We start from the raw sequence: 20,228 nt of genomic DNA, 5'->3' as shown, positions 1-20,228 counted from the left end.
CGCTCTTCCCTACCCCCTACCCTGTTATACTTCATAACAATAATGTTTAATGAGTTGTAAATATGGACTGTCCTTCAACATTTCAATTTGAAATTTTCAAAGTCATTTTTGTGGTAAATTTAAAAATAAGATCCTGATGTTAACAAAGCCATGCCTTCAGCTTGCTTCAATGAAATTATTTAATGAAATATACTCTCTGCAGATGTAGCTTTAGAGATAGACAAATCATGGGAAAAAAAAGCATCTTGTATTTTTCAGCATGATAATCATGACTAAATGTTGACTTTCTGATGGCAACCTGAGTAACTTATTTCAATCAATTTGGCATTCTAAATACAAATAAGCAATTTTATTTGCAAGACCAGGTGGCGCACACCTCTTAGCTTCAAACAATGAGAGCTTTGTTTAACAAGACGGGTCTGAACACAGCTGACACTGACAAATGAACACCACCATTACTACCTACTTGTTCCATTTCATCCATTCTCTACAAACTGGAAAATTCTGTATTTGATAGGATGAGCAGAAATAGTTATTCAGTATGGGGCTTCAAATTGGACTTAACTCTGTAATATTTGGGGCTTCACATTAGGCAACTCTGAGTTGTCCCAGGCTGGATGCAGAGGAGGATCTGTGCAGAGTTCAAGTGCTAGAAGCTGAGGGGAGCAGAACACAGGGAGCACCACGTGCGTATATGTGGTCAACAATACAGCCAGGTAGTGGTGGAGAGCAGCTCCCCTAGCTGCCTGTAGATAAGTCTGTGGTGGCAAGCGGGTATAGGTGGGCCAGGGCCACAGATTAAGGCCCCCATGGTGAGGGAGGAAGTGGGGCAGGGTTGGCAACTGGGGCTGGGGGTGCTGCCCAGCTTGGGTGCTGCTTGGGGCCTGGAGCTAAAAAGAGGCTGTGGGGCACAGCTGGAGGAGCAGGATGGAGTGTGGGGCACCTGGTGGCCTGTGGCAGCACTGACCCTCTCTGGTCTCGCAGGCCAGGTCCTCCCCACTGAGCTGTGGAGGCCCCAGCAGGGCAGGCAGCCCCAAGCCCCACAGCAGTTACCCACATACTCTCTCACCCACCATGGGCTCTGCTTAGCTCTGCTCCAGCTGTGCCTCCCATGGGGGGGGGGGGGGGAACAGGAATTTGTCCTACCTTTGGTTTTGAAAAGGTGGTCACTGTATACTTAACTGCAACCAAACACCAGGAGAACTACCACCTAGATGACTCAGGTGGGAAGAGAAACTTACCCAGGGCTGCCATCCAGGGAGCCAGCCAAAACAGAAATGTTGGGTAAGGAGACCTGCACTGGAGTTGCTGTCACCATGATGCTAAGGTCCACTGCTCTAGATGCTGGGAGATCTCTACTAGAGAACACAGCTTTGGCCACTAACTCCAGAGGCTGCTATTGCTCCTCCATTTCACCAGAGGTTGTCACTTCTCTGGGTCACTAGGAGTCACCAGCACACCTACCTGTTGCCAAGGGTTGCTACCGCTCCTCTTCAGGTTTCATTTACATCTCAGTGGTAGGTTCAGTGATTTTCAAGTGTTTTAGCTATAGTTAATATTGGCTTGCTCCTGAGCTAACTATAGGAGCCGATGCTCAAAAGCACTGTTATTTTGAGGAATTGCTGACCACCCAGGAAGTGACTCCTGTCTGAAATATCTTTTGCTTCTCACACACACCATTTTTGTACTAAAATTGAAGCCACCTAATGCAGACCAGCTCACAGTGAGGGCTAACCTTTGAGTGACTTTTGTATAATTTGGAATTAACAACATCTGCGTGCCTATGGGAGGGTCAATGGACACAACATCTGATCCATCTTCTCTTTACAGTAGCACACCTGAACCCCAAACAGTACAATCCATGCCAATAAACAGTGAAAACTGGTTTGCTGCTATGCCTCCTAACCCTATATAGTAACGAGGGTATGCACATAAAGAATACACAAGGTTACCATTATAGAATACAACCAGAGTGAAACACAATACATAAGCAGGGTTCCACATATAATACTCTAGAAGTTGTTGAGGAAGTGGGAGAAGGAGACCTGGAGCCCACACCCCAGAAGAACAGGCCTGCACTGTTCAACATCTTCATCAGCGATTTGGACAAGGGTGTAAAAAGCACCCTGTTCAAATTCGCAGACGACACTAAGATGTAGGGAGAAGTGGGCACACTAGAAGGGAGGAATAGGCTGCAATTGGACCTTGACAGGTTACAGGGGTGGGTGGATGAGAATAGGATGGGTTTCAACACTGATAAGTGCAAGGTACTGCACCTGGGGGGGGGAGAACCAGCAGCATACCTACAGGCTGAGGAACTCGCTTCTCATCAGTACAGAGGCAGAAAAGGATCTTGGAGTCATTATTGATGCCAAAATGAACATGGGCCGACAGCGTGGGGACACAGTCAGTAGGGCTAACTGTACCTTGTCATGCATCCACAAATGCATCTCAAGCAGGTCCAAGGAGGTGATCCTCCCCCTCAATGCAACACTGGTCAGGCCGCAGTTGGAGTACTGCATCCAGTTCTGGGTGCTGCACTTCAGGAGGAATGTGGACAATATGGAGAGTGTCCAGAGGAGGGCCACCCGCATGATCAGGAGTCAGCAGGGCGGGCCCTACAAGGAGAGATTAAGGGACCTGAACCTGCTCAGCCTCCACAAGAGAAGGCTGAGGGGGGATCTAGTGGCCATTTACAAACTGGTCAGGGGGGACCAGCAGGCATTGGGGGAGTCTCTGTTCCCCGAGCACTACCAGGAGTGACAAGAAATAATGGTCACAAGCTGGCAGAGGGTAGATTTAGGCTAGATATCAGGAGGTGTTACTTCACTGTCAGGGAGGCTAGGATCTGGAACCAACTTCCAAGAGAAGTGGCTCTGGCTCCTACCCTGGGGGTCTTTAAGAGGAAGCTGGATGAACACCTTGCCAGGGTTGTTTGACCCCAGTACTCTTTCCTGCCATGGCAGGGGGGCAGACTTGATGATCTTCTCAGGTCCCTTCCAACCCTACCAACTATGAAATTATGAAAGATTGCCTTCATTACCACGCTGTGTGGGGACACCATGCACTCCTTGTAGGGAAGCAGAAAAGAACGCAAAAATCATGGAGCACCTATAGGTAGGGATCTACCTCAGAAGAGGTTTCCAGGTTTTCAAATCCCATTTGATGGAGGTGCCTTCATGAAGTTCCAAATCAACCTCCTGACCTCAAGAGAATGACTGGAATTCAGGGTGGAAACAGACACCATCTTTGTGCCCCCTTAAAAATCTGTATGGGACACAAGGGCCAAGCAGACAGATATCCATGCCCCTTATCACACCATAAATGCCAAAATTTGCAGCTGAGACATAGCTGGTACAAATTTGCACTGCTATTTTTTGGTGGATGTCTACTTTCTTTAAGGCAGGAGAGCATGGACAGCCCGGAGGTGCCTGTGTTCTCCAGTTGACCCAGGCATGTACTCCCAGGGCTTCAGGGACCTGATCCTGCACATCCCAGGAATTCGTATTCCTGAGGCATGCAGTATTAGGCCCCTGAAGCCCCAGGAGTGCCTACCCGGGTTACCTCATTTGCACAGGCATGACCCAGGAAACCCCTAACAGGAGATTCCCCAGGTATGTATTGTACTGTTGTACCCCAACTCAAGGAGGACATCTACCACCAGGAAAATCTGACTGCAGACTTCTTGTGTGCAGAGTCACCTACCAAGGGATTTTGACTTGAAGTACACCTCTGAATATGGGGGAAACCTAGTTTGCCCCATTTTCAGAGCTGCACACCCAGGAAACCCAACTTGGGATGCATCTATGGAAACAGGGAAATCCTTGGTTCTCTCATTTGCAGAGGCAAATCCTGAGTATTGTCCTGTAGGATTGGGCCTGGACACTCCCAGGAGCACCAGAGGCTGAACCCTGCTGGACAACAAACAGCATGTTTTCCCTCATGAAGCTGATCAGCTGTTCCAGGGAGCCTGTTTATTAGGCCTGTGTGAAGCTTTGGTCACTGATTTGATTTGGCAGAGATTTGGCCCAATTCAGCAGCTGAATCTCCAAATCCAAATTGAATCAGGAGACCCTTTAAACTTTTAAAATCTAATTGGAACCCTCCAAATCAATTCAGAGAGATTCAATGATTTGGACATAGACACAGCTTTAAATGTTTTTTCTACATGCATCAAGGTACCAGGCAGCTCATGAATGCCAAGATGCTGGGGCAGATGGAGTATCCCATGGAAGCACCAGGGGGGGGGATGGGGAGGAGGGGCCAGCACACTTGGCAGCAGACCCAGAAGTGGACCAAAAGCAAGCACTTCCAGTCCACTTCTGGGTCTGCCAGGGAGCACATGGGGGACCCTCCCCCTGCCCTCTGCCTTGGTGACTGGTGCCTCTTGGGTCTAGGGGGGCACCCAGGGTCTCCCCACAGCCAATCGCCAAGCTTCCAGTCCACTTCCAGGTCCACTGCCAAGTACGCTGGGGGACCCCCCCTATGCTCCTGTGGGACACCCCGTCCACCCTACCATCACAGCATCAATGGCCCACACCTAGTACCTCGAGGTATGTAGAGAAAACATTTAAAGCTGTGTCTATGGCTGAAATCACTGATTCTCCAAATTAGCATCGAATCTTCAGATTCGGATTCAGCCGAATCGAATCAGGACAGTGATCTGAATCAATTAATTGAATCACTGTCCCCAATTTGGGCTGAATCTGAATTGAATGTGGCCTGTTTCAGACATACCTACTATTTATGCCCTCAGAGACACCCTTTCCCTAGCATTTCCTACCTACTAGCTCTGAGAGAGGGGTTTAAGATTGCTTTTCAGAGGTGCTTAATACTCTGGATAGGAAGTCTAGGTTCTTCCTTCTGAGTTTGGCTTCCAGTCTGATGGTCTTGCCTAAAGGTTAGGCATCATGACATTTAACTTGGATATTCATGAGTCTTTCTTTAGATCTAGCCGGGAAAATGATTCCCAGAAGGTCTGGGTCCAAACATGAACACCCTCTAACGGCTGGAAAATGTGGAGTGATCTGAAGTAGGTTGACTGATTCAAAGAACCATAAACAAAGCAAATGAAGATGTAGTCACAGCACTGCAATATGCAGTTTTCTATTTTCTGCTCCGGTCGAAGAATAGAAAAGAAATTGATTGGGATGTCAAGTCAAAAGGTTTTCAAATTCATTTGAAATGTCTTGCTCTTGATTAATAGCATATATCTCATGATCATATCTTTTATTGCATATACTTCTCTGCCTTACAGTTCTGCTCCAAACCTACAGAATTTATTGCAGAATAATAACCATGTCATAGAATTCTGCAGGTAAACTGAAGAAGGGGAAAAGTTTTTGATTGTCTCAAGTAATGTAGTAGCTATAGAGTTAAAATATCAACTCCTGCTACAGCAAGGTCCTTTATTGTTATAGTACTGTAATGATTGCTTATTTGGTTCTTACACTATCTTAAAACACACTAAAAGGTTGGGCCAAACAAAAATGATAATTTCACCATTAGATTTTGTTTGTTTGTTTGTTTAAGTGACATAACATATATCTGGGCAGAAACAGTCCTGAGTTATAGTCACTGTGTTGTATCCTATTTAGCTGAAAATTGGAATCTATGTACCAAAAAAGGTGGATAAATAATTTATAGGGAACAAAAAGTTCTCAAATATCACTTTTTTGTGTTCATAAATAGTGCAGAAACATAATAGAATTGGGTGAATGTATTTAGTATTCAAAATTGTTCACTAAATAATTGCTGCTAACAATATTTATCCATATCAGAAAACTGATAGGATCCAATATTTATCATTCAACCAGTGTTAGTCCCATATTTTTATTGGGCAAACTGAAATTACTGTTGTTCTGTTCCTTGTTTAGACAAATCACTTTTCATAAATATTTACAATCTTATGTTTTAAAGTCACCTGTACATTAAATTGACTTCTAGAGAGAGGGTTAGTAAGAGCTTGCTACAGCACTAGAATTCCTACTTTTAACGCCTTATGCAGGATTTCATCAGTGAGTTTCTCTCCCTTTTTGGATTATTCTCTTAAAATATACTCTCCAGAATATTTGTGGAAAACATCCAAAGAAGGGATATAAGCACAGTCAAGTCACATTCATTGCCATTATTTCAGAGGAAACTACTGGAAAGCACACAGCTATGAATGCCTAAGGGTTGACTTCTGATTGTTAGACCTGGATTCCTAGCAAACCCTCAAAAATGTTCAAGGCTAAGCAGTTTAAAGTTAAATAGGATTACTCACACAGAAACCAAGCTGCTCTTGCTTCTTCCCAGCTGGTCATGACGCAGCCTAATCGCAATCGACACAGCTGCATAAATAAATATTTTAGTATACTTTACACAGTTTTTACTATTTTCTAAAAAAAAATACAGATATCTAATTGATGGATGTGTTTAGGTGCCTGCTGCCTCCCTAGAAGTAATCATGGAGTATTTTACGATGAAACGTTTCACCATACCAGCTGAACTTTCTCTGTTCCAAACAAGAGTCAGAATTTTTGAGCAAGCTGGCTGAGCATGTTGGGTGCTTTATAATGCAGAAGCTAATGAAAATTACTGGTTTATCTTGCTATCCAACATTCTTTCATGCCAACCGGTTAGATCAAAGCTTCCAGAGTAGTGGCCTTGATCCCTCCCTCACTAAAACTAAGGCGTGTTCTTTGTTGACCTCCTAAGAGCTGAACCAGGCACAAGAGGTGAATACATTCAGGCTTGGTTTTGGTTTTATAAAATAATTCAACTGTCAAGTTTTGGTGGTTTGGTTTTGGGTTCTATCTTATCTGATACCTCAATGATTAGAGGGAAATGTGGGTTACATCAGTGGTTTTAGTTTACGTTTCTTTATTCCAAGCTACATAAACATGTTACAGATGTTAAAAATCTCCAAATGTCCATGCACTTCTTTCTTATCTCAATTCTTTCTTATCTCAATTCTTTCTTATGGTATATTTTAGTCATTTTATTTAATATTTTCAATTTTGCTCTTCAGAAAATACAGGCAGAAAATGGGGAAAAAAAATTTAAACGTGTCTCACTCCTGGGGCTTTAAAAAACCATGTACTGGTTTTCTTAACTAATCATCTTGTTTTTTCTTAGTAAGTAAATGCCAATGGATTTTAGTCAAATAATTGTGCCATTCAATTATTTTGGATTGTTTTCTTTATTGTTAAAAACGGTCTGTGTCTAACTACTTTAGTTAGACTTGTATTCCATCCAAACTGGGCAGCTGATACTGAAAAATCATGGAGCTTCATCTAGCTCTCATGGAAGTCAATGGAAATCTATACATAGATTTCAGTGGGAGCTGGGCTGGGCACATGATACACACACTAGTTAGTTCTCTAAGGCTGCAAATAGACATAACACTTGTCCCGAGATAAACAATTTTGTCCCAGAGATTTATGTCTGTTGTCCTGAGATAAATCCTAAAAAGGTTCACAGGATAAGTACTAACAGTTTATCCCAGGACATCACAAAGTGCATCTGAACAGTTATCCTGGGATTGCATCAGTGAATCAATGGCAGAAAAGCAGCATTGTTTTCAGCCAGTTGCTAAATCCTGACTATAACAATGATGTGTGTAAATGCAACAGTATAGATACCCCAAGCACTTATAGGTAAACAGCTACCCCTCCCCCCAAGGTACAGAAAGGCATTGATAGCATTTATTGAGCCCAGCAACTAGGTCTGACAACCACTGCAAGAATGAGAAAAAATTCCCTCCATCCCTCTCTGCCACTCCTTGAAAGGGACACATGTCATGAAAGGTTTCCGCCTGGGAACTGTTATCTCAGCTGCTTGGCTCTCGCAGCTAGGGTGACTCCCAGGTTGCATACCTGAGCAGGCTGGCAAGTGGCCCAACAGCACTTTTTCCCCTCCCCTCTGATCTGATCTATGGGTAAGCTCCAATGGGCCTCACCCAAGAGACCTCCTGATTCCAATTCTTATGGAACCAGCTGTATCAACCCCTTAGGGCAACCCCCAGCCCCCATCCTGGTCCTGGACCAACCCCTCCCAACCCTCCTGCAAATTAATCAGCCCCTCCCCCTTGTCTGGAGACTCTGCATGTCTGTGCAGAAGGCCAGCTTGTGGCAGGTGGTGAGTCCAGAATGGGTGGCTGACCACCTGCTGAGCACCTGCTGAGCAAAGTAAAGATGTGCGTACAAGGTGCCAGCAAAATGAAGAGATGTTATAGCCTCTGAGCTCAGGTCATGCACCATGGACTCCTGTCACCAGGGTCTGTGAGACCAGCTGGGGAAATGAATTGGGTCACATACAGGGAAAATGGGTAGGCTAGGGACAGCTTATACCCAGACTGCTGAGTCACATGACCATGGCTTCCAGATGGCCACTCGCTGCTTGATTGAGACACCACATGGTGCAGCAGAGTCCAGGTAGTCACAGTGCCAGGATAGGGAGTCTTGAACTGCTGCTAGTTGTCCTGTAGGCACAGGCCCCTGCAAGCAGGTCAAGGCCAGTCTTGAAGGGGTGCAGAAGTGCTCAGAATGGACAGGAAAGTGCAGCCCACCAGCTTGCCAGGCCAGGTGGTCAGCGGGGAAGCTTCTGGTAACAGAGCCTCATGGGCTCAACTCATCTCCGCTCCCCCACGGAGAGCCCTGGGGGGAAGCTGTCACCCCCCTCCCCCTTTGGCCCCAATCTTGGCCTGGGTCCTACTGCAAGGGTCCTAACGCAGAGCCTTGGCAGAAATAGGCAGTCCTACAAAGTTGGGCTGACTCCCTGGCATGAGCCCCAGGCATCAACGAGGGCCATGGTTCCATGGTCCTTGAAGGGGGAAACATGGCCTTGATGGCCAAGGAGCCAGGGATCCCACATGGGAGTGCCAGCCATCTCCAGTGCCCACTGCAATGATGCCTCCCAGCCTGCAGCTCTCCCACACAGACATTGTGTCTGGGATGATGCAGCTGCCCAGCTCCTACATGGAGAAGTTGATGGTCTTGACTCCAGACCCTTGAAAGTAAGGCACCAAGTCAAAACTCCCGCACCCCACACTTCCCCTCCAAGGTTTCATGTTTGTTGAATTCAGGCCTTTCAGTGTTCCTCCTAACTCCAAACCGCCTTCCAGATTCTCTCATGCGTTCTCAATCTCCTCCACCCCACCACCACCAAAGGTTTGCTGTTTTGTGTGAATTGGGAGAGGAACCAGGCTGAGACATGGGCAATGTTCAACCATTTTTCTTTATTAAACATGGGAAAAATTTTGCAACCTCAACACTTTAAACTGAGGCATAGCTCTTCCTCTTACTGTATTCTCCACACACTGATGTGTGCCCTTGGAGCAGGGTGGGAGGAGGAGAGAGAGGGGAAGGTGCCCAGGAAGCCTCTATTGCGGGCATCAGTGGCCATGATGTAGGGCCAGAGGAATCCATGGCAGGAGACTCATGACCCAGTGCCAGGTCATGGACACTCAAAGCCTTCCAGCCCCACTCATCCAGGGATGCTCTACGTGGGTGTGGAGGCAGTTGGCCAGGGTGCTGTGATTTGGACAGCCTGCCATGTGTGGGGCCAGGGCCACACACATCAACAGGGGGCTTGCCCTTTCCCCCATCCCTGCACTGCATGTGCTTGCACTATGAGTCCCAGTTCATAGTTGTAGCTCCTTCCAGTGGTCCAGCTCTCTCCCCATTGGGTCTCATGAGCCAGGGCACAAGGGGGTGGGTCATCGAACTGATGAGGATCAGGGGGCCATGACATTGCTGATGAAAAAATTGGGGACCTTAGGAATGTAGTGTCCACTCTCCATCAGCCCAAGAAACAAGGAGTTGCACAAGAACTGGGTATCATCCTCATCAGCCATGTGAAAGTTGGTGGCCCAGTCATCCCTCTGACTCCTGGTCTGTGCGTGTGTGGTGTCACCAGGATGTCTGGGTTCTGTGTGTGCATGCATGTGGAAACACAACCCTGGTATCCAGGATATAGACACACACAGAACCTAGGCACCTGGGACACATGCACAGACTTGGTGGGTGAGGACACACTTAGTGGGCATGAGGGTGGCTTGTAGCCATGATAAGACACTGTCGCATCAGGTCCAGGTAAGTGGTTGTGCTGTCTCCACCAACCAATCAGGAGTGGCTCAACCATTTGGCTTTGCTCAGGACTCTTGGACAGCCTGGGGAGTCTATGGAGCATGTGAGAGCCCCCTCCCACCTCCTGCACTCAGATCATGCTGGCAGGCTCCTCACCCCGTTCCACAAGGGCTAATGTGTGTTCTACTTCCTCCCAACCTAAATAGGGGCACTCAGAGTAAAACTCAAAAGTTAGAGCACTTCCGCTGCAGACTTCTTGAACACCTATATTTAGCCTAGGGTGTTACCCTCTCTGCCTTGTCTGACTTCAGACTAACACAGATAACCACCTCTCTGCTCATACAAATTGAGAAGAGTTGAAATACTAGAGTAACAAGGAACTTATGAGTACCTTTTAGATAGGTATGTGAATTATATCCTTGAGGGAGTGCTGCTATTTGTTTGTAATCCTTCCTCTAGAGATGTAGGGGCCAGTGGTATAAATCAGCCTTGCTGCCTTTATTTCAGTGGAGCTACATCAAATTCACATCACCTAATGATGTCCTACAGTCTTATCACAGATTTCCAGGAAATCTCATGCTCTTTGTGCAAGAAAAACACATCATATAACAGCTTCACAGATTCAAAACTCAGAAAGGTAGAGGCAGGGAGGGGGAAAGAGAGAAACAACTTTGGTTTTTTATACTTATAAAATAACAATTTCAGCCAAAGCCCTTTGCTCCAGCAAACTCCAGGCAGTTACTTGAATGCTGGGAAATTATCAGTTTGAATTATTCAGGAATAATTTAAAAATTCATTCAGCTTTGAATGGTAATAGATGCATAACAGTTTGAAACAATTAGTGTCAATCTGGGGATAAAGCAAGGTTGCCAGCAAGGAAGAGAGGCAGTAGATCAAACAAAGATACACACCATAAAAAATACACAAAGCAAGGCAGAGGGTCCAAGGATATAGTTTTTTTAGTTAATGTTATGTCTCAAATGCAAGCTTTTTAGCAGCTCGTCCAGAACCATAGTACCCCCCAAGCATTTTTAAGGAAAGCAAGTGAAGGCAGGTTTGATTGCGTACCATGTTCTTCTATTTCATAATGAAGCAACAGAATATCTCCTAAAGATTTCTGTTACTAGGGAGCCAATAATCTCTTAAGGCAACTCTTTCAGATACCTTGGTCCTGCAGGATGCAGGCAAGAAGGAAATGATGTGATTGCCTAAAGACTGATACACATACAAGTATAACAAAAAAAAAAAAAAAAAATCACAGGTTAGCACTGCTGGATTTTGCCATTCATGAGCACACTACAAAAGCAATTACAGGATTGTAGGAGACTTACCTGTCCCAGGTGAAAAGTTAAACCTATGCTTTTTAAATTAAAATGTTTCATGTTCAATTCATATTTTAATTACTTAAATGTATGGCTAAGATAAGCTAACAAGTATCATCTTCTGCATCAAACTGTATTTCATAAAACCAGACATGGGCGCAACTACATGTGAGCTTTACTGTGGAGCTGACTAATTATCTCTACAGTAAAGCATCACTGTCTACACGTGCAGTGCTACTGGGTTGGAATAAACTAACTCTGCCATAATCGTATTGCCCGACATAAGTACTAGGGGTGTGCGAAGTGTATTTGATTCGAATTTGGCCCAAATTAGGAACAATGATTCAATTCGTTGTTTTGGATCACTGTCCCCAATTTGATTTGGCCGAATCCGAATCTGAAGATTTGATGCTGATTCGGAGAATTAGCAATTTGGCCATAGACACAGCTTTAAAGGTTTTTTCAACATACCTTGAGGTACCAGTGCGGCTTGTGAATGCTGCGATGGTGGGGCAGATGGAGCATCCTACAGGAGTGCAGGGGAGCCCTTCACATGCTTGACAGCAAACCCAGAAGTGGACTGGAAGTGCTTCCAGTCCACTTCTGGGACTGCCGGGAAGCTCACAGCCCCCCCCTCCCCCCTCCCCTGCCTCCCTGGCTCAGCAATTGGCTGTAGGGAGACTCCAGGTGCCCCCCTGACCCAGGAGGCACCAGTTGCCAAGCCAGGGGGGCATTGGGGACGGCCCCAGCGCACTCACCAGTGGACCCAGAAGTGGACCAAAAGTGCTTCTGGTCCACTTCCAGGTTGGCTCCCAGCTGTGCTGGGGAGCTCCCCACACTCCCGTGGGACGCTCCATGTGCCCCAGCATTGCAGTGTCCATGAGCCCCTGCTACCTAGAGGTATGTAGGAAAAAAACATTTAAAGCTGTGTCTATGTCCGCATCTATGAATCTCTCTGAATCAATTTGGAGGGTTCCGATTCGATTCGGAGAGATTAAAGGGTCTCCCGATTCAATTTGGAGATTCAGCCACAGAATCGGGCCGGATCTCCACCAAATCAAATCAGGGACCGAAGTTTCACACAGCCCTAATAAGTACTATCCTATAGTGGAGTTTTTAGTGTGCCACGTATAGATGGTGACCGGGGCTAGCTGGGGCACAAGGGTGCTATAGTGCAGGGCTGCCTGCCAGCTAGCCCCACACTGTAGCACCTTCATTCCTAGCCAGCCACTCAGCAGCATGTTGAGCCAGGGTGGAACAGCTGCAGCCTGGCACGCTGCCCCCCTCCCCCACCCAGAGGCTGGCATGCTGACCCCAGCATATAAACACTGTGCCTGGGAACAATAAACTCCAGTGCAAACTGTTCCAGAGTTTAATTAGTCACCCTGATTGCATGCGTCATAGAGATGCTTTTTTTTTTTAGCAATGGCTTTTTTGACACTGGGATCTCCCAGGTGTATGTGGTGCGCTGCATGTGGTTTGTAGCATCTCAGATGACTTTGAGGCACCACAAAACATGTGTGTGTACTCATTGGGATACCCCCATGGGTTCTAGCCCTGGTTTTCTGTTGATCTGCCTCTGCAGCTTGCCATGGCTTCACTCATGGCCCTACTTCCCCACTATTCCTCTGAGCATTTGATTGCCACCCTTAAAAAGCAGCAGCAGTTTTAAGTTCATTTCTCTCCCTCCCCCCACCCCCCATTCCTGTCAGGGAGCAGAAGAAACATAAGATCCTAAAGATCTGCATGTGTGTGGGAGGCTAAAATCCTGTCTCTACTTATTGTACTTTTAAACAAGGCAGAAATATAATCTTACAAAAAGTCCATGAAAGAATTCATTTTTAAAATGACCCCATGTGGATTACACTTTTTTAAAAGAAGGAAATCATCTTAAATATTTGTTTTGATTCTGCAGCTTTTGTATACTTTTGAGATTCTTTTAACTCTCTGTTCCTGTACTCTGGCTACAGCATTCAAACCAGCTGCAAAGTTCTCATCCCAATAGCTTGGGAGTGCCTGCCCATTTGTTCAAGAATCAACAGAACAGGCTCCTGGGTCAACAGCTAACAATGGTAACGTCTGTTTTCTGCAACTGCAGACCCCATCCTACATTCCCTCAAACACAATAGGGATTTAGATACACAAATCTTCATACTTACTTAAAAAAAAAAAAAAAAAAAAAATCAGTATAGCTTTACTAGTGCTTTAGTGATTGCTCTCTTGAGTATTTTAACTAAGCTAGTCAACATTTTCAGATCACTCCCCAAAATAAAGTGGATCTCTCTCTCATGTTTTCCTCCCCTATAAACACCAAGTAAAGCAGAAGAATGTTTTATAAAAAGATTTAGAATAATATCGTTAGTGTTAAGATCTGATGAGATCCTCCAAATAACTCATCACATAAAATAAAAAAAGGCTAAGCACTCTATTAAATTCAGCACAAAACCGTTGGTCTTCATTGTTGGCTAGGACCAGTGAAGCATGTATCCCCAATGTTCAGGATAATCCCTATTTCCCCACAGTGCAGAGATGGTCTCAATGCTGGTGCTCAGTTGGTGGGAGGAAGAGTATGACTGGCAGAAAGAGGGAAGCAAATTCTACTATAGCAAAATATTACAGCTTGCTTTACCTCAAAGGCCAGGGAAGGAACTGCAAAATCAGTTTAAACAGATTTAATTGAAGTGGTCCAAATGTGTGTGGATGTTGCAATTTTTAGTTTAGTTTTTGGTCAGTTGAGTACAGCTTTAAGTTAAATTCAATATATTGCTTCTACACTCACAGGCAATGTAACCGTTTTAACTCGCTTGCTTTAAACATTTCTTTTGGTAAGTTCAGTATAGCTTTCTCATCTGGACCACTCATTCTGGACTGAACCTTATGAGTCAGTCTATACCATACTATATTATTTGTGACAACAAGACATCATTTCAATGAGTTATAAACTAGTTCTAACATTAATAACTGATTTCCATGTTTAAATAACTATTATATGACTACTGCAGAGCTATGGCCCTGAATAAAGCTTTCTTCATAGCTACTCTTCACTGGGTGTGTCTACACAAGACACCTTAATGCAGTGAACGGTTCTACTACAAATTAGCATGTCATGGCAAAAACTGTGGTAATGCTCTAATGTGCAGTAGAATCAGTCTACTGTGCATTAATCATCACCAAAAAAAATGTTCACCTTTGCTACTGTGCATTAGCAAACTACTGCACCTTTATCTAGTACTTTATACTAGAGGTACTAAATTTAATGCACAGTAGCAAAGACGCATTAATGAACATGTAGACATGCCCATTGCCATCCTTTTGTTCTTTCTAGATAGCAATGAAACTATACAAGGACTTGAGATCAAGGCCAGTTGAAAGGGAAACACTAGCAGTATATCAGACTGATTAGAAGTTATTTGCTACACTTGCATTCTGAAGCTTTGTGTTTGTTTTGCTCACTGTAGCCCTGTAGTAAATTAGCCACAATTGGGTTGTATCATCCCTCTTTGAAAATGTCAGCCAGATGAATGGCAGAGTAAGAGAAAGATGTGGTAACTTTGATGTAAGCCTTTATTGCATTCATAAAAATGAGCAGGCTTAAAAAGTCCAATCACTGAGCACGTGTGTCTGAAAACCCTAAAATCATCAATGAGTTGTACACTTGCATCTGAGTAACAGGACCCATGTTCCAGCTTTGTATAGATCACATTTAGATAATCCAGCTGCACCCTTCTGCACAGCATCATTTCATTATCTGGACTGTTCCTCTTTCTAAAATGCAAATGTCATCTGTTGAGATGCAGAGATAAGTAAGATATGAATCTGCCTAATTAACGGCAGTCAAGCCAGGCTTACTCTCAGTGTAAATGTAGATGGTTTGATAAAGGAAAATTGCTGTTCTGGCATTTATCAGTTTCTAAAGAAAGTGAACTCATACTATGTTTTCTTCAAATAAAAATTCAGAGCATATTCTCTGTGCATATGCTATACTTTCATGGCCACCTCCCAACCCCTACCAATCAGTCCTTCATGAACTCTTCCAGTGGCTCCTCTACTTCCCCCTCTTCTTAATAAATTATTTTTTTAACTTTTCTCCAGGAGAAACAAAATTAAATAGATAAGCTATAGGCAATATTTTACAGATCAATCATAACAAAAGGCAAATTGTACAGGAAATAGAACAAGAAACAGAGGTGAGGAATACAATAGAGGTTTACATACACATCAGGGGATACACACTGTAAACATCATAATAAAGCAATTCATTGTTATCTGGTGGCTTGATTGATTTTGAAAGATTATTTGGATCCAGTTTTAAAATATGGAAGTTATTTTGAAATCACTAAAAACCCATATTTGCTTGCCTTTAAGCTTTTTGACAGATAATATATTTCAGATTCTTTCATAGGAAGCTATTGTGTCTAGGATGGGAGGGAGGCCCTTATGATTCTTTTTCATTTTGACAGACAGCTTAGAAGCACCTATCTGCCATCAAGAAGCAAGAAATAGTTTTAGTAGTTTTCACCAGGTAATTTCCTTTCACAGGCAGACACAGAACTATCACAAGATGATTCTTTGGTAGTCTGGTATTAATGATTTCAAAGATTAAATCTAGGACCTTATGTCCAACACATTGACACTTTTAAACATTTCAAATATGTACGGGCACTTATGGGACCAGTTTAGTTTTAGGTGGTTTACTTTAAGCTTCTTAAACCTAACCCAGGAGCAGCATGTGCAGCCATTCACCAGTGCTGGAAGTGGCGCAGGCAGCCTGAGGTGAGTAACCTGGAGTGAGGGGAGGGGCTGGCAGGATTAATGGGGGAAGGCTAGTAGGTCCAAGGCAGCTTGGCAGATCCAGTGGGGGTTTGGTGGATTGGTAGGGGGGAAGGGAGGAAGAAGCAGAGGGTTGCCGGGTTGGCCAGTGTGGAGGGATTGTCAGGGGACTAAAAATAGCCAAGTCAGAGGAGGGGAGGGGGTATAGAAACAGCACAGCTCTGGGACTGGGTCAAGGGGCTGAATTTATCCAGCCCTGAGGCTCTGCTGTGAATATGTACAGGCTTTTGCAAGATCAAGTTAACCGTTCATAGATTGGGTCAATCCGTTACCAAGCTAAAGTTAGTTTACCTCCTGAGCTGCATGATTGATCGAACCTTATTTAAATTGACCTAACCTTTGTTTGGTCAACTTGAGTGTTATGCCTGTACATACCCTCTAGCTAAATGTGTAACAAGGCACTGGTTAGCTACTCACCCAGGCACCAAAAGTCTTTGGGACACAAGCCATTCTTTTTATTCAGTTTTTACAGCATATATCACAATAGGGTCCTTCTCCATGACCAATGCTCCAAGGCACTAGCACAGTATAAATGCATATTTTAAGTAGGGTTATTTTATATTTGAGAAGGATATGGTACTTGCACAGTGATCCACCTCATATCATAGTGATTCCATTTGATATAGACAGACATAGGAGGAGTTTTTGCTGTTCTCTGTGACAGAAGTCCCAAATTTGGGAACAAATACTCTTTTCCTATAGACTTTTCCCCTTTTATCTTAAAGGCAAATTTATCCTTCATATTATCTTTCATTATTTCTATCCAAAATTTGGAAATTAGACCTGTTGTGCCTGTATTCTTTCACACATCAGGCCTAATATGATATACCAAAGATTTCAAATTTTGGAAGGTGCAAGGTAATCATAGCTACAATGAGTTTAATAAATGTTTTAACTTTGACTTCATTGAGTGGATAATTTTACCCCACTGACTTGAGTTGTCTTCCAAATCCATAGTTGAAGACTTAAATAAAGTCTCTTGTTTATCAGATGTATTTAACATTGACATCTTACAGCAGTGAAAAAAAAACAGATTAGGGATTACTTAGAGAAGTCAGATATGCTCAAGTCAGTACATCCAGATAGGATACACCTGAAACTGGTGTATGTGCACTGAGCTTCTGTTCTGTTACAGGTTTAAACCAGTTTCTGATGATTTAAACCAGTTTGTGTGCAACTTCTGTCCCTAGCCCAAAAGTCTATTTCACAAGGCTCTCTCCTGACCTATGATGCTGCATTTTTTATCTCACACTGAAATTTGCACTCACTCTTGTGCTATTTATTTAGAACTACTTTCCACTCTCTTCTTTTACTCTACATTTCCCTTTGCATTTGTAACCATCTCCATCGTGCACAGAATAAAAAGGTCTACTCTCAAACCACTCCTTAGAACACATTTTTTCCTGTAAAATATTTCACCAATAACATTGACTTGTCACTGTCATTGCCTCAAGCTGGCACCACTTGCTCACTGTCACCACTTGCTCACTGTCACATGCATATGAACCAAATAACCTGTAGGGCTATGAGAAGCTTCGGTCACTGATTCGATTCCGTGGAGATTCAGCCTGATTTGGTAGCTGAATCTCTGAATCCGAATTGAATCAGGAAACCCTTTAATCCTTCCGAATTGAATCAGAACTCTCCGAATTGATTCAGAGAGATTCGGAAAGATTCGACAATTCGGACATAGACACAGCTTTAAATGTTTTTTTCTACATACCTCAAGGTACTAGGTGGCTTGTGAATGCTGAGACAGTGGGGTGGATGGAGCATTCCTCAGGAGCACAGGGGCATCCCCAGTGTGCTCGGCAACAGACACGGAAGTGGACCAGAAGCATTTCCAGTCCACTTCTGGGTCCACTGGAGAGCACATGGGGGGGCCCCCCCATGCTGTTCTGGCTCAGCAACTGGTGCCTTCTGGGTCTAGGGGGGCACCCAGGGCCCCCTGGAGCCGATTGCCAAGCTAGGGGCAAGGTGCAGGGGGGTGGGGGCCGTGTGCTCAGCAGTGGACCTGGAAATGGACTGGAAGTACTTCTGGTCCACTTCCAGGTTCGCTGCCAAGCACACAGGAGGCCCCCCTGCACTCCTGTGGGATTCTCCATCTGCCCCACCATCGCGGTGTTCACAAGCTGTGCCTGGTACCTCAAGGTATATAGGAAAAACATTTAAAGCTGTGTCTGTGGCCGAATCACTGATTCTCCAAGTCAGCATCGAATCTTCAGCTTCAGCCAAATTGAATTGGGACAGTGATCTGAATCAACTAATCAAATCACTGTCCCTGATTTGGGCTGAATCTGAATCGAATAAGGCCCATTTCGCACACCCCTAATAACCTGCATTTGAGTTATAATGGGAATTTATTATGGCAGGGGCTGCTTTTATTTTTATTTAAAGTAAATTAGGACTAGCAGAGCACACTTTTTGCAGTTTTCCAGCCATGTAATAGCCATTTTGGCATTTACATATAATTTGCAAACATAGGACTTGCCATATATTCTAGTTCCAATAACTGAGTGGCTAGGACACCAGGAAAAGCAGCAAGAGACATGGATTCTAGACTCCTTCCCCCAGGCTGAGGTGTGACCTTTTAGTGCTGTAACTCCACCCACCACAGTGCAGGTTAAGTATCATTCAGCCTGTCCATCTGAAACTGCCTCTTTAGGGAGGCCCTGGGTTCTAGGCTCAACCTATCCCAATGGGATAAAAACTTCTTCGCTGCTCTCCCTTCATTTTAGTCAGCAACTATTAAATGCAAAGGACAGTGTTAAAAAGTGTGCTAGAGAAACAAATTGGATAATACCTACCCTGTAGTGTTGTGGTTAGAGCACTGTGCTTGGGAAGCTGGGGATAGAGAGATTTAAACCCATCTAGGTAAGCAGGGCTAGAACCTGGATCTCCTACTACCTCAGAAAGTGCTCAGTGCTCAGACTAAACCTAGGGGCCAGGGACAGACATTACACATAAACCGGTTTAAGTGATCAGAAATGGTTTAAGCCTGTAACAGAACAGATGTTCAGAGCAGTCTGAAAATGGCTGAAACCAGTTTGAGATAAGTCTCATACTATATTCAACCAGGTTTAACAGATTTGGCTCACACTAGTTTATGCAATGTCTGTCCTAGACCCCTTGTTGGTTTAAGTTAAATCAGAGCCCTCCAGCATCCCAGCATTCTCTCTGGGCTGGACAGGACACTCTGCTCCACAGCAGGGCTGACCCCTCCCTTCTGCTATCTGGCTGGAGCTTGGCACAGACTTGCAGGCACAGCAGGGTTTGCTGGCTTCCCTGTGCCCCGCTCTCCCCTCCCACCACTCACTGCTAAAGCAGAGATCCCTTCCTCGTCTCCACCACAGCAGGGACCGTAGCCAGTATGTGGTATGCTAGCTAATGCCGAGAGGTGTTTGTGTGCATCTCTCTCTCCAATTTCACTGGGATTGGCAGACAGAACAGTGACCAGTTAGGGCTTTTGGAGCTAATTAACAAGTCAGCTGGTAAGCTGTTTAAGAATTTTGAAATAATGTGGAGAGAAGCCATTGTTTTACTAATCAGGTGATAAAGACTAATCAGTCCTCCACTGCCTTGCTCACCTGTCTGTTTGCTGCAGGGAGGAGGATTGAAAAGCTCCATGTCATCAATAGATGCATGCACTGCAAACCTTCCTTTGTCTCAAAGTGCTCGGCTGGGGGTTGGCAACACTCCTGCCCTGTGAGCAGCCAGCAGGGAAAGGCCTGGGACCATGCAGGCAGACCTCCCTAATGAGATGACCATGCCCTCCTCAGCTCAGTTCCCTGCAGAAGAGTAGGGAGGGCTGCTCTAGTGCCCCCTAGCTTCTAGCCTGAGCCACTGCAGGCATGTGCCTGAATTTCCTCAGTCCAGAGAGAATGTCTGTCCATTTTCAAACCAATTCAGCCTAGTCAGGTTAGACTAACCTGCAAAGACTGAATCAATTCAGGCTCAGGCTTTTTGAATGTTTGTCCCTAGCCAGGGAGGGCTCTTCTCCTGTCTT

General features: G+C 44.7%; 1 protein-coding gene across 6 annotated transcripts in view; it reads right to left on the bottom strand.

Moving 5' to 3' along the window:
- MID1 (midline 1) overlaps positions 1-20,228 on the bottom strand; it is a 395,575-nt gene that overhangs the window by 309,507 nt on the left and 65,840 nt on the right. The window contains exon 2 of one of the 6 annotated variants that reach the window (XM_025202533.1): positions 6,266-6,332. The exons of the other annotated variants lie outside the window; for them this stretch is intronic. The gene's annotated coding sequence lies outside the window, so the exon portion shown is untranslated. The remainder of the gene's footprint in view (positions 1-6,265; positions 6,333-20,228) is intronic. 6 annotated transcript variants of the gene reach the window in all.

The sequence above is a fragment of the Alligator sinensis genome, unplaced genomic scaffold (genome assembly GCF_000455745.1).
Source record: "Alligator sinensis unplaced genomic scaffold, ASM45574v1 scaffold312_1, whole genome shotgun sequence".
In the NCBI taxonomy this organism is placed as follows: Eukaryota; Metazoa; Chordata; order Crocodylia; family Alligatoridae; genus Alligator; species Alligator sinensis.
The sequence above is the reverse complement of the archived record's forward strand: the minus strand, read 5'-3'. Positions and strand labels throughout refer to the sequence as shown.